This window comes from Mus musculus, chromosome X (assembly GCF_000001635.26).
Source record: "Mus musculus strain C57BL/6J chromosome X, GRCm38.p6 C57BL/6J".
In the NCBI taxonomy this organism is placed as follows: Eukaryota; Metazoa; Chordata; class Mammalia; order Rodentia; family Muridae; genus Mus; species Mus musculus.
In genome coordinates this window covers 149165822-149181488 of record NC_000086.7, presented here as the reverse complement: position 1 = coordinate 149181488, position 15667 = coordinate 149165822, and positions in this window count along the sequence as shown.

Sequence of the window (15667 nt, the reverse complement as noted above, 5' to 3'; positions counted from 1 at the left end):
AGGCTATCTCTGCACTGCGAAGTTTCACATAAAAAATGAAGAGGTAAATAAACTAATGAATGAATACACAAACACATGAACAAATGCAGCACAATTTCAATTTAAATGTCAGAAAATGGTACTAGGATAAGTTTCCTTTGCTCCCAAACTCTAAATGTACCTGTGAAAGATGCATAAATTACTTGAAATGTATAACCTGAAAGTAATAATGCTTCCCCCCAAACAACTGGTTCCTTGATTTTCTGTGTACCCAGATTAATATCTTGCTGGCTGAATTAGATATCAGAATGGGAATTATTTTCCTGACTTTTTTTTCTGTTATAAAAACAGGAGACATATAGCAGAGGGTAAACTCTTTCGGTGGACGAATTAGGACCTGAATTAAATGCCTCCATTCCATGCAGAAACCACACAGTCAAGGGCCAGTGAAATGTCTCAGTGAGTCACTGTAGTTGCTGAAATTCTTGACAACCTAAGATGGATCCAAGGGAATGGCATGGTGAAAAGAATGAACCAACTCCTGCACCTTATGCTCTAATCCACACACATATGCACCACAGGATGCCCCATGACATCTGACTCAATACCAAAAGAAACAATATATGGAAATAATATGTGGAACACCATGATTTATAACAGTATTCCCTCATGTGGGAATGCAGAGCTCAGAGAATCCCTGGGATATTGTAGTGGACACCTACCCTGGCCTGACTGCTAAGCCCCAGGTCCCTGTGAGAGACTGGTCTCAGGAAACATGAGGAGGATTACTGATGAACAAGAGTCAGAGTTAACAACCTCCACATGGAAGATGGCACACCTAACAACACACCTACACAAACATGTGCAGCTGTTCACATACTAACAAAAGTAGACAGAGATGTAGCCACACATTCACCATCATACACACACAAGAGATTCTGTCAGAGAAGATAAGAAAAATTTGCTTAGGTGCACAGTGAGCATGTAATTTTTCCTTAACCTCTTTCTCTGGGATCATTTTAGACCTCAAAGTGTTTGCTCCTGTTTCTCCATGAGGCCAGTCAAAGGTCCTTAGGAATTAATTCACTCTGTAGGTCAGGAATAGCATACAATCCATTTTATGGAAGGACAAACCAAAAGCAAAGTGAACAACAAAACTGGTGTGGTGGCTGACACTAAAATCTTGCACTAGCAGCAGACCACAGCAATGTAAGACAAAGAGGGCCAGCCTGTGCTGTGTATCCAGAATCTGCCGACATACATAAAAATCACACAAGGTCTTAAATTGTTCAGAAATCCGGAGGGTTACTTTTTCATAGAGTGCTTGACTAGATTGTACAATGCACTGAATTTGATACCCAGGGAAGCATCTGAACCAGACAGACTGTACCAGCCTTGAATTCAGGTTATCCCATGCTTCATGACCCAATGGAAGATAACCTGCAGTGAGACCTTGGTAAAAAATGATACCATGGTAAGTAAAAAATTTTAAATTTTACTTTAGGCACATGGCTTTGGAGACAAGATTACCTGCTGTTTGTCAGACTCTAGTCAGACCTTCTTTTCTCATGCCTGTCCTGGTTCTGTTTTCTCTCATCTGAATCCTCTATATCATTTCGTTTTTAATCATTGTTTTTATTTTAGGATAAAGTTTATCTCTTTATTACAGCTCAGTCTGGGCTCACATCCACAAATATGCACTTGCCTCTGCCTCACCACTGCTAAGACTGAAGTCATGGGCTACCATGCCCTGAAACTTCTCCCCATTTCTTTCACTCCTTCTGTGTCTTCCTGTTTCCAGCTCTGGGTCTAACTCTATTCTTAATTCTGTGCTTCCAGTCACTTATTCCCTTCTCACCAGTGTGCAGACACTCATGTTCGTGCAGCCTATGTAACTTGTTAAATATTTTATGCCATATTCACATGTATACTCTCACAGACAGACTCACACAGACACAAACACACCCAGATACACAGTCGTACACAGTCCCACACACACAAACAGAATACACACACATAGACACACACACACACACACACACACACACACACACACACACACACACACTTTCACTGTTATTTGAGGCCCTTGTTAATGCTAAGAAAGTGCTCCTTAGTGGATTTCCAGGGAATGTTTAAGGAGAGAAATAAGGAAAGGATTGGAGGGGAGGGGCAACAGGATTAAGTTGTGGCTTGTGGTATAATTGAAGTCTATATCCAGGCATGGAACAATAGTGATTTATACAAACAATCAAGGAAACCCATCGAACAAATATTCACACTCTGTTTTTCTGGCGTTTTAATTTGAGGATCCCTAGAAAGCTAGCCTCACATCCACGAATGAAGTACATCCCTCTTCACTTCTATCCCCCTTTCCCTCCCCCAATATTCCAGTGCCATACCCTTCTGGCATTCTAATTCCCAGATTCCTAGAAGGCTATTCCTAGGCTCTAGCTAAGTGATCGTGGAGATGGGAACTCAGCAAGCCACTTCACCTCACTCGAAAATAAGGGCCATTTTACTGTTGCCCCATCCAATAACCATTAATTGCCAGGATGTTTAAAGTTTTCCTTGTAGAACAGAGGGGTGGATGGGGTAGAGATGCACTGCACCAGAAAGGCTAAAAATCCTTCCTCGAATGCGGAAGACAGGAGATACAGAGACTGATCCCTCTCTGGAAAGCTCCACACATTTTGAGCCTCCTGGGTTATGCAGAGGTCTCCCAGTCAACATCCTTTTCTGACTAGTGGGAACTCTGAGCAGGGAGAGGGGTCGCCCTGCTACTCTCAAACTAGAGATAACTGGTTTCCTTCCAAGTTTGCCATCATGTTGCCACCACCTGTGGGACTCCCAGCCTCCTCAAAGCACAGAGATCCACGTGCTGTGGTGTCTGCTCCCTGGACCAGCCTGAGGCTCTCAACACTTCCCTAAAGGCGTCCTCCAATCACTGTCCTTCCTACACTGTTGCAGAGGCTCAGTAGCCAGAGATCAGCCTATGCCAGGCCACACCACGCCTCCAATCCCAAGTGAGGGGCAGGGAAAGCAGCTATCTTCACATGCCTGCCACTCTGCTCACAAGGGGCATTTTCACAATATTCAACCACTGGGATGGAAATTCTGGAAGAACTTAATCATGCCACAAGCTTTTTCTACCAGCTTCTTAAATGTATTTTCTGTTGTATACTAGGTAAATGTGATCATTGCTACTAGGCTCTAAATAGTTGTGTTCACTTTAATCTCAATTTGTTTTATTTCTTTTCATTTGGCTTTCTCAGTTCACATTTTTGTTTATTTTGCCTCCATGTTGCCTCTGACTCAAGTGTCTGCCTGCTGCCTGTGCAGTCCAGAAGAGGGCTCAATTCTCTTTGAATCGATGGTTGTGACCCATGTGCTGGGAATCAATCTGTGTTATTACAAGTTGGAGTGTCTTCTGTGTATGTGCTAGGACTGGGATTTCTGGATCCTCTGGAAGTACTATATCCAATTTTCTGAGATTCCACCAAACTGATTTTCAGTGTGGTTGTACCAGCTTACAATCCCATCAGCAATATAGCAGTATTCCTTTTTCTCCACATCCCCGCCAGCATTTGCTTTCACCTGAATTTTGGATCTCAGCCATTCTGACTGGTGTGAGGTGGTATCTAGGGTACCCCCAGAGCTCCCTGGGACTAAATCAACAATAAAAAAAAACATGGTGGGACTCATTTCTCTAGCTGCATATGTAGGAAATGATGATCTAGTTGGCCATCAATGGGAGGATAGGTCCTAGGTCTAGCAAAGATTCTATGGACCAGTATAGGGGAATGCCAGGACCAGGAAGCTAGAGTGGGTGTGTTAGGGAGCAGAGGGAGGAGGGAGGGGATAGGGTATTTTCAGAGAGAAAAATAGGAAAGGGTATAGCATTTGAAATGTAAATTCAGAAAATATCTAATTAAAAAAAAGACAAGATGTTCAGTTTCACTTCTCATTAATTAATTAATTCTGGACTTTTGCTATGCTTCATAGTGAAGCTAGGGCCATACAATTGACAGGCAAGTATTCTGGCTTGACCTATAGCCCCAGGTTCATTCATCCTTCTTTATTTTTTCATTTGTTACAGAAAAAACAAGTTGTTTCATTTTGAGTTGGACTCACTACATGGTCCAGATAGTCCTTGAACTTGTAATCCTCCTACCTCAGCCTCCTGAGTAGTTAGTACTGTAGGTTTGTATCTTCAGACTGAGAGGTTATGGCCTACTAACGAGAACACTTCCAAGATAGCCTGATGAGAGTCTAAAAGGTCATATGAGACCTAACAAGACAAGATTTTATAGTAGACATCTCATTCAAGAACAAATTAATCCATATAAGTGGTAGAGTCCTGAGCATCTTTTCTTCCCAGTAATTTTTTTATTTATTCACTTTACATGCAGATCATAGATCCCTTTTCCCAGTACCCCCTCACACAGTTCCTCCCCTATCACACCTCTTCTTCGACTCTAAGAAGTGGGAGGCCCCCTTGGGTATCAATCCACACTGGTACATCAAGTTTCTGCAGGACTAGGTATTTCTCACTGAGGCTTCTCCATAACCAAGCAGTAGAGTAAGAATGAGGCTCCACTCCAGTTGTTGGAGGTACTACGTAAAGACCAAGCTGCACATCTGCTACATATGTGCAGGGGGCCTCAGACCAGCCCATGTATGCTCTTTGGTTGTCTGTTCAGACTCTGGAGACACCCAAGTGTCCAGATTATTAGATTCTATTGATTTTTCTTATGGAGTCCCTATCATGTTTGAGTCCACAGTCCTTGTCTCAACTCTCCCACAAGATTTTCAGAGCTCTTGTTTAATGTTTGTCTTTGGGTCATTGTATCTGTTTCAGTCAGCGGCTGGGTGGAGCCTCTCAGAGGACAGTTATGCTATGCTCCTGCATATAAGCATAACAGAGTATCATTAATAGTGTCAGGGATTGGTTCTTGCTCATAGGATGTGTCTCTAGTTGGGCTGGTCATTGGTCAGCCATTTCCTTGGTCTCTGATCGATCTTTGTCCCTACAACTCCTAAAGGCAGGACACAATATGAATTGATGTTTTAGTGGGTCGGTTGTTGTCTTTATCCTTCCCCTGGAGTTCCTGCCTGGCTACAAGAGGTGGTAACTTCAGACTACATATCCCTCTCTGCTAGGAATCTCAGCTACTGTCACCCTCATAGACTCCCTGAAGCCTCTTCCATCACAGATCTCTGTCAGTCCCTAGACATTCCCTGTCCACACATGCATACACACACACACACACACACACACACACACACACAAACACATACAAAGCCTTGAACACATGGGTACAGGAAGCAAAGACCTGACCAGCATACCCATAATTCAGGGACTAAGATCAACAATAAGTAATGGGACCTCATGAAACTGAAAACCTTCTGTAAGACAAAGAACACTATCAATAGGACAAAACAACATCCTACAGAATGGGAAAAGATCTTCACCAACCCAAATAACCTAATATATCAAGAAGATAAACACCAACAACCCAAATAACCCAATTAAAATGGGGTACAGAACTAAACAGAATTCTCAACAGAGGAATATGAATGTCTGAGAAGCACCTAAAGAACTGTCAAAAGTCCTTAAGGGAAATATAAATAAAAATGATCCTGAGATTCTACTTTATACCAATCAGAATGGATAAGATCAAAACTGTAAGTGATAGCACATGCTGGCCAGGATATGGAGAAGAGGTGCACTCTTCCATTGCCGGTGGGATTGCAAGCTTGTACAACCACTTTGGAAATCAATCTGGCAGTTTCCCCAAAATCTGGGAATAGTTCTTCCTGAAGACCCACCAACAACACTCTTGGGCATATACCCAAAATATGTTCTACCATGCCACCGGAACACATGTTTCCTTATGATCATAGTAGCTTTATTCATACTAGCCAGAAACTGGAGGCTAACAAGATGTACCTCAGCTGATGATTAGATAGAGAAAATCTGGTACATCTGCACAATGGAATACTACCCAGCTATTAAAAACAAGGACATCATGAATTTTGCAGGCAAATGGATGAACTGGAAAACATCACCCTGAGTAAAGTAACCCAGACCCAAAAGGACATGCAAGGTATGCACTCACTGATAAGTGGATATTAGCCATAAATCACAGGATACCCACACTACAATCTACAGACCCAAAGAAACTATAAATAACAAGGAGGACCCAAAGGAGGATGTCTGAGCACCTTTTAAAGAGACTACCTTGTCCAGCCTCTTCTTTCAAATAATGGGCATTAAATCTCAATGTGTTCAAGAGTGGACAGTATTCAAAACCATCTGTGACGGCATTACATAAGAAAAGTTATCCTTCCAACCTTATTGAAATAAAACCAAGCTCTGAACACAGCCTGTGATCTGGTGAGCTAATACCAGGGTAGGTCTGTTTCCTACAGCATCAGCTCACACCATTCTGTAGTAGTCTACTGATAGGTGGGTTGGCTTAGAGGTCCAAAGAGCTTCATCTTCAGTTCCATTTGTTGATGGAAATGGAATATCTGAATGGAAGCCTTTGGTATAGTAGTCTGTACATAGACTTCTTGTTTCCTTCCTGAACAAGCATCCCAAGAACATTCAGTGGGAGTTCCATGACCTGGTCTGCCTTTGTTTTAGAAGACACATAACATGCATCCTCCTACATTGACAACCAGTTATTTCTATTCTTAGACTTAACATTCCATGTATTCCACTTCTATACTCTCTTCATCCCCATGGATTGCTCCCAACTGAATTATGGATATTGCCTTTCCGTCAAACTTCCTGAAACTATGGATTTACTTAATCATCGACCCATACTTACAAGTCCAGAATTTTAATCAACATTTTACAAGTGAAGGAAGAGACATCAAAATGTTTATATCACCTGTCAAAAACCACAAGACCAGCAGGGCATGGAGGCCCATTCCTACAAAATTGGCATTTGGAAGCTGGAATCAGGATGTTTAAAATTCAAAGTCAACTTTGGCTAAACGAGGTCCCATTTTTATTGTTTTATTTATTTAAGTCACAAAACTAATAAATGTTTCAGACATGACCTGATCTTTAATTTTCAGACTATGCTCTTTCCATATTGCACTTTTATAATGGGATCTCCTGGGGAAGTATTAATAATGAAACATATAGGCATTGCTTATTGAAAAGAATTTCCTAGCTGTAATGGAAAAGGAAGGTTTATTGGAAAGGTCCATGATGGAGAGAGAACCAAATCAAAGGCTTTAATTAGTCTAGGTACGTCCTTCTATGATTTTAATGTGCAGATGAATCACCCAGAGATCTTGTTAAAATGTAGATCCAAATTCCAGAATGAAGGCCAAGATTCTTTCTCTAATAAGTTGCTGTTTGCTGAAAGCCACATTCTGCGGAGCATGGGTGTAAGCAGGGGATGATGGAAAACAGAATGAAAAGACAGGATATATAGCAGTGGTATGCCAAGACAATGTACCACTCCAAGTGTTCAATGGATTCGTATGGATAGTCACAGGAGTTCAAATAATTGTACACCTAGCTATCAAGTGTGTCGGTTCATTTTGACTGGATTGAGAAAAACTTAGGAGATAAGGCACATTACCAATCAGAATATTTTCCAGGGAGGATTAACTAAATGGGGAAGACCTACCCTGAGTGGGAACAGCACCTTCCCATGGGCTTGGTATACAGATGGAAAAAGAGGGGAGGGATGAGACTGCCAAGGTGGGCAGGTATTCTCTTTGCTTCTGCACCACCAAGAACTAAAGACATTCTTCTATGGCACAACTCCATGTCATTGTCTGAGCTATGTACATAGGGCCCAGTGACTAGGCACTGAACTCTCTGAAACCTTAATCCAAGAAACAAACATTTAACCAAGGACAACCAAACTAGAGCTGAAACAGAAACCTGCTGTTTTTTCATGCAGCTCATCTCCATGGAGGGAATTCTACAGTGAAGTCACAAAGCATGAATTCCCTAGCACAACCCAACAACAAATATCTTACACCACACATGTTTTAATTTGCATTTGTTATGTTTAAACCTTATTGACCTCTTTTTATTTCTACTCAGCGCCATTTATCTACCATAAATTTGGCCATTAAACTAAAAGTCATGTGTGTTATTATATAAAGTTAAAAGTTAAGTAAAGAAGCATTTTCATACATTAAGACTATTAAGATAACTGCCACCCCACAGCCTCATCTGTATCCCAGGAGGCCTGCTCTAACTAGGGACACTGAGATACATATAAGAACCCTGCCTGGATACCCCCACCTGCTGGGACCCCACAGAGTCTTGCAGACATAGGCTCTGCCCTGACCTGTTGGAGCATCTGCCTTCCTTTCCATACCTTCACCTGCATTAGATGAAGATGAAAGACCAAGGAAGTACTGCAAAGTTAGCTATGTATGCCAGCTATCCATGGCCATTGAGTGTTTTTTATATTCCCTCCAAATTTCACATGCCTCAGCAAAATTCCACATGAGTCTCTATCAGATGACAGATCCAGAAACATCCACTTCATTCTGCCAATCAGCCTGAGTTCTTAGAAGCCACAAGAAACTGACAGAACAGCACCAAAAGTTTTTTGGTGAGTTTCTTCCTATGAATTGACAACAAATAATAACCACAGAGGAATGGCAAGTTGAACCAATACAATCCAGCATCATCCACTGTCTGTTGAGTTATATTTATACTCCTTAGCATCATGCATCCTTTGATGTGTTTGCTTTAACAAAACATTCTTTCACCTGTGTCTGCTTCTGTGAGGCATGCATTCACATGTATGCTTCAGCAAAACATCTTTTCAAATGAGTGCCCCAGGAAAATATCCGTTGACATAACTGACTTTCCAAAGAACCCAGAAGTATCCATTTTAGATGATAGTTGCCTTTAAAAGGGTTATAAAAAAAAAAACCACTGAAAGAGATACAGGAAAACAGTCAAACAGGTAGAAGCCATTAAAGAGGAAACAAATCTCAAAGAAATACAGGAAAATATCATCGGGCATGTGTGTGAAATGAACAAAAGGTCCAAGAACTAAAGATAGATATAGACACAATACAGAAAACACAAATGGAGGCAACCCCGGAAATGGAAAGCCTAGGAAAAAATCAGGAGCTGCAGATCTAAGTATCACCAACAGAATACAAGAAATGGAAGAGAGAATCTCAGATGCAGAACATATCATACAAGGAAGTATCAATTCTGATCATCTATGCCCTAATGCAAGGACACATACATTCATAAAGAAATTTTACTAAAGCTCAGAAAAACATATTGAACCTCACACAGTAATAGTTGGAGACTTCAACATCCCATTCTCACCAATGAACAGGTCATTGAAACGGAAACTAAACAGAGACACAGTGAAGCTAACAGATGTTATGAACCAAGTGGATTTAACAAATAACTACAGAACCTTCCACTCAAAAACAAATAATATACCTTCTCAGCACCTCACTGAACCTTCTCCAAAACTGACCATATAATCAGATACAAAACAAGCCTGAACAGATACAAGAAGATTGAAATAACCCTATTCAACTCATCAGACCACCATGGATTAAAGCTGGACTTCATCAACAACAGAAACAACAGAAAGCCTATAACCCTCATGGAAACTGAACTCAATGATAATTCTACTCAATTATAACTTGATAAAAAACTCTACTCAATGATAATTTGAAAAGGGAACAAACAAAAAATTTAAAGTCTTTCTAGAATTCAATGAAAAAAAGGCACAGCATACATAAACTTATGAGCCATAAGGAAAACTAAGAGGAAAGTTCATAACAATAAGTGCCCTTGCAAAGAAATTGGAGAGATCTGTTTATTAGAAATTTAAGAGTTCACTTGACCTTAGAAAGAAATTAGGGAAACAACATCCTTCACAATAGTCACAAATAACATAAAATACCTTGTTGTGACTCTAAGGAAGTAAAAGATCTGTATGATAAGAAAGACTCTTCTAGTCTCTGAAGAAAGAAATTGAAGGGGATCTCAGAAGATGGAAAGATCTCCCATGCTCATGGATTGGCAGGATTAATATAGTAAAAATGGCTATCTTGCCAAAAGCAATCTACAGATTCAATGCAATCACCATCAAAATACCAACTCAATTCTTCACTGAGATAGAAAGGGCAATTTGCAAATTCATTTGGAAAAATAAAAAACCTAGGATAGCAGAAACTATTCTCAACAATAAAAGAACCTCTGGTGGAATCACCATGCCTGACATTAAGCTGTACTACAGAGCAATTGTGATAAAAACTGCATTGTACTGGTACAGTAACAGACAGGCAGATCAATGGGATAGAATTGAAGACTCAGAAATGAATCCACACACCTGTGGTCACTTGATCTTTGACAAGTGAGCTAAAACCATCCAGTGGAAAAAAGACAGCATTTTCAAGAAATGGTACTGGCACAATTGGTGGTTATCATGTAGAAGAATGTGAATTGATCCATTCTTATCTCCTTGTACAAAGTTCAAGTCTAAGTGGATCAAAGACCTCCACATAAGACCATAGACACTGAAATTATTAGAAGAGAAAGTGGGGAAAAGCCTCAAAGATATGGGCAGGGGGAAAATTCCTAAACAGAATAGCAATGTCTTGCACTGTAAGATCAAGAATTGACAAATGGGACCTCATAAAATTGCAAAGCTTTTGTAAGGCAAAAGACACTGTCAATAAGACAAAAAGGCCACCAACGGATTGGGAAAAGATTATTACCAATCCTAAATCTGATAGGGGACTAATATCCAATACATACAAAGAGCTCAAGAAGCCACTACAGAAATTCAAATAACCACATTTGAAAATGGGGTTCAGAGCTAAACAAAGAATTCTCAGCTGAGGAATACTGAAGGGCTGAGAAGTACTTTAAAAAATGTTCAGCATCCTTAATCATCAGGGAAATGCAAATCCAAACAACCCTGAGATTCCACCTCACACCAATCAGAATGGCTATGATCAAAAACTCATGTGTCAGCAGATGATGGTGAGTATGTGGAAAAAGAGGAACACTCCTCCACTGCTGGTGGGATTGCAACCTTGTAAAACACCCTGTAAGTCAGTATGGAGTTTCCTCAGAAAATTGGACATAATATTCCCAGAAGATCCAGTAATACATCTCCTGGGCATATGCCCAGACTAAGTTCCAACTGGTAATAAGAACACATGCGCCACTATGTTCATAGCAGACTTAATTATTTTTTATTATATTTTATTAGGTATTTTCTTAATTTACATTTCAAATGCTATCCCAAAAGTCCCCCATCTCCTCCCCTCCCACTCCCCCACCCACCCGCTCCCACTTCTTGGCTCTGGTGTTCCCTTGTATTGAGGCATATAAAGGTTGCAAGACCAATGGGCCTTTCTTTCCAATGTTGGCTGACTAGGCCTTCATCTGCTACATATGCAGCTAGAGACACGAGCTCTGGGGGTACTGGTTAGTTCATATTGTTGTTCCACCTACAGGGTTGCAGTCCTGTTTAGCTCCTTAGGTGCTTTCTCTAGCTCCTCCATTGGGGGCCCTGTGTTCCATCCAATAGATGACTGTGAGCGTCCACTTCTGTGTTTGCCAAGCACTGGCATAGCCTCACAAGAGACAGCTATATCACGGGCAGCTTTATTTACAATAACCAGAAGCTGGAAAGAACTCAGATGTCCCTCAACAGAAGAATGGATACAGAAAATGTGGTAGATTTACACAATGGAGTACTACTCAGCTATTAAAAACAATGAATTTATGAAATTCTTGGAGAAATGGATGTATCTGGAGGATATCATCCTTAGTGAGGTAACCTAATCATAAAAAAGTCATTAGATATGCACTCACTGATAAGTGGATATTAGGCCAAAAACATAGAAAACCTATTTGCAAAATATATTTGCAAAACACAAGAAAATCAAGAAGAATGAAGACCAATGTGTGGATACTTCATTCCTCCTTAGAATAGAGAACAAAATAACTTTAACAGGAGTTACAGAGACAAAGTTTGGAGTTAAGACTAAAGGATGGACTATCCAGAGACTACCCCATCAGGGTATCCACCCCATAATCAGCCACCAAACCCAGATACTATTGCATATGTCAGATAGATTTTCCTGAAGGAACCCTGTTATAGCTGTCTCTTATGAGGCTATGCCAGTGCCTGGCAAATATAGAAGTAGATGCTCACAGTCATCTATTGCATGGAACACAGGGCCCCCAATGAAGGTGATAGAGAAAGTACCCAAGGAACTGAAGGGGTCTGCAACCCTATAGGTGGAACAAAAATATGAACTAACAAGTACCCCCAGAGCTCGTGTCTCTAGCTGCATATGTAGCAGAAGATGGCCTAGTTGGCCATCACTTGGAAGAGAATCCCTTGGTATTGCAAACTTTATATGCTCCAGTACAGATATCCATAGAACATTTTATCCTAAAACAAAAGGATATACCTTCTTCTCAGCACCTCATGGTACGTTCTCCAAAATTGACCATATACGTGGTCACAAAACAGGCCTCAACACATACAAAAATATTGAAACTGTGCCATGCACGCTATCAGATCACCATGCACTAAGGCTGATCTTCAATAACATCATCAACAATAGAAAGCCAACATTCACGTGGAAACTGAACAACACTCTTCTCAATGATACCTCGGTCAAGTAAGGATTAAAGGAAGAAAGAACCTTTTAGAGTTTAATGAAAATGAAGGCACAACATACTCAAACTTATGGGACACAATGAAATCATTTCTAAGAGGAAAACTCATAGCTCTGAGTGCCTCCAAAAAGAAACTAGAGAGAACACACAGGAGCAGCTTGACAACACACCAAAAGCTCTAGAACAAAAGGAAGCAAATTCACCCAAGAGGAATAGACAGCAGGAAATAATCAAACTCAGGGGTGAAATCAACCAAGTGGAAACAAAAAGAACTATTCAAAAAGTCAACCAAACGAGGAGCTGGTTCTTTGAGAGAACCAACAAGATAGATAAACCCTTAGCCAGACTCACTAAAGGGCACAGGGACTGCATCCTAATTAACAAAATCAGAAATGAAATGGGAGATATACCAACAGACCCTGAAGAAATCCAAAACACCATCAGATCCTTCTACAAAATGCTATATTCAACAAAACTGGAGAACTTGGATGACATGGACAAATTTCAAGAGAGATACCAGGTACCAAAGTTATATCAGGATCAGGTTAATGATCTAAACAGTCCTATATCCCCTAAAGAAAAAGAAGCAGTCATTAATAGTCTGCCCCCCCCAAAAATAAATAAATAAAATAAAAACCAAACAAACAAACAAACAAAAAAAAATAGGACCAGTTGGGTTTAGTGCAGAGTTCTATCAGAGCTTCAAAGATCTAATTCCAGTTCTTCAAAAGCTATTCCACAAAATAGAAGCAGAAGGAACTCTACCGAATTCATTCTGTGAAACCACAATTACTCTGATACATAAACCACAGAAATACCTAACAAAGATAGAGAACTTCAAACCAATTTCCCTTATGAATATCAATGCAAAAATATTCAATAAAATTCTCGCTAACCAAATCCAAGAACACATCAAAACAATCATCCATCCTGACCAAGTATGTTTTATTCCAGGGATGCAGGGATGGTTTAATATATGGAAATCCATCAAATAAACAAACTCAAAGACAAAAACCATATGATCATCTCGTTAGATGCTGAGAAAGCATTTGACAAAATCCAACACCCATTCATGATAAAAATCTTGGAAAGATCAGAAATTCAAGGCCCATACCTAAACTTGATAAAAACAATCTACAGCAAACCAGTAGCCAACGTCAAAGTAAATGGTGAGAAGCTGTAAGCAATCCAACTAAAATCAGGGATTAGAAAAAGCTGCCCACTTTCTCCCTACGTATTCAACATTGTACTTGAAATCCTAGCCAGAGCAATTCGACAACAAAAGAAGATCAAGGGGATACAAATTGGAAAGGAAGAAGTCAAAATATCACTTTTTGCAGATGATATGATAGTATATATAAGTGACCCTAAAAATTCCACCACAGGACTCCTAAACCGATAAAGAGGTTCAATGTAGTAACTGTATATAAAATTAACTCAAACAAGTCAATGGTATTTCTCTATACAAAGTATAAACAGGCTGAGAAAGAAGTTGGGGAAGCAAAACCCTTCTCAATAGTCACAAATAATATAGAATACCTTGGCAGGACTCTAACTAAGGAAGTGAAAGTTCTGTATGATGAGGACTTCTAGTCTCTAAAGAAAGAAATTAAAGAAGATTTCAGAAGATGGAAAGATCTCCCATGCTCATGGATTGGCAGGATCAATATAGTAAATATGGCTATCTTGCCAAAAGCAATCTACAGATTCAATGCAATCCCCATCAAAATTCCTACTCAATTCTTCAACGAATTGGAAAGGGCAATCTCTGAATTCATCTGGAATAATAAAAAACCTAGAATAGCAAAAACTCTTCTCAAGGATAAAAAAAAAAAAAACCTCTTGGTGGAATCACCATGCCTGACCTCAAGCTGTACTACAGAGCAATTGGGATAAAAAAAAAAAAAAAAAAAAAAACTGCATGGTACTGGTATAGTGACAGACAAGTAGACCAATGGAACAGAATTGAAGAGACAGAGATGAACCCACACACCTATGGTCACTTGCTCTTTGACAAGGGAGCTAAAACTATCCAGTGGAAAAAAGACAGCATTTTCAACAAATGGTGCTGGCACAATGTAGAAGAATGGGAGGGTGTGGGGGACTTTTGGGATAGCATTCGGAATGTAAATGTAATAAATACCCAATAATAAAAAAATAAAGAAAAGAAAAGAAAATGTATAATGATGAGCTGGAAAAAAATAAATTCCATAATTGAAAGTATGAATCTACACAGTGCAGGCCAATAGCCACAATATTCTTTACATTTTGAAAGTTTGATGAATTATGTAAATACTAGAAACCCACAATTGAAGGTAAACTACTCAGTCAGCTTTAAAAATGTGCAACATTATGGAGGTAAGAGGAAAATCAAGAAGGAAGTTTTCTCAGTCCCTAAATTCATTCATTCTATCATTTTACATGGTCCCTATTTAGACTTCTATGTAAACAAACCATGAAAATATTTTGCTGTTTGTATCAGACACTATCCTCTTATCAAAATGTTTTGAAGATGTTTTAATGCTGGTATTCCATGATCCCATTATTTAAAAACATTGATATCCACATTAGTAACAATTGATAGTACTTTCTTATAGTCATGGTGTATTGGGTTTTGAGTCATTATTCCAGGGGTGACTGTGAAATTACCAAGTGAGAAAGAAAGAAAGAAAGAAAGAAAGAAAGAAAGAAAGAAAGAAAGAAAGAAAGAAAGAAAGAAAGAAAGAAAGAAAATTGAGACGTAACAAAAAAAATAATCAGATCCTACTACAAAAGCCTATATACAACTAAATTGGAAAATCTGGATAAAATGGACAATATTCTAAGCAGATACAATATGACAAAGCTAACCCATCTATACAGCCCCATAACCCTTAAGAAACAAAAGCAATCATTAAAAGGATGTGGAGAAAGAAGAACTCTCCTCCATTTTTGGTGGGATTGCAAGCTGATACAACCACACTGGAAACCAGTCTGGCAGTTCCTTAAGAAAAGTTGGACATAATAGTTACTACCTGA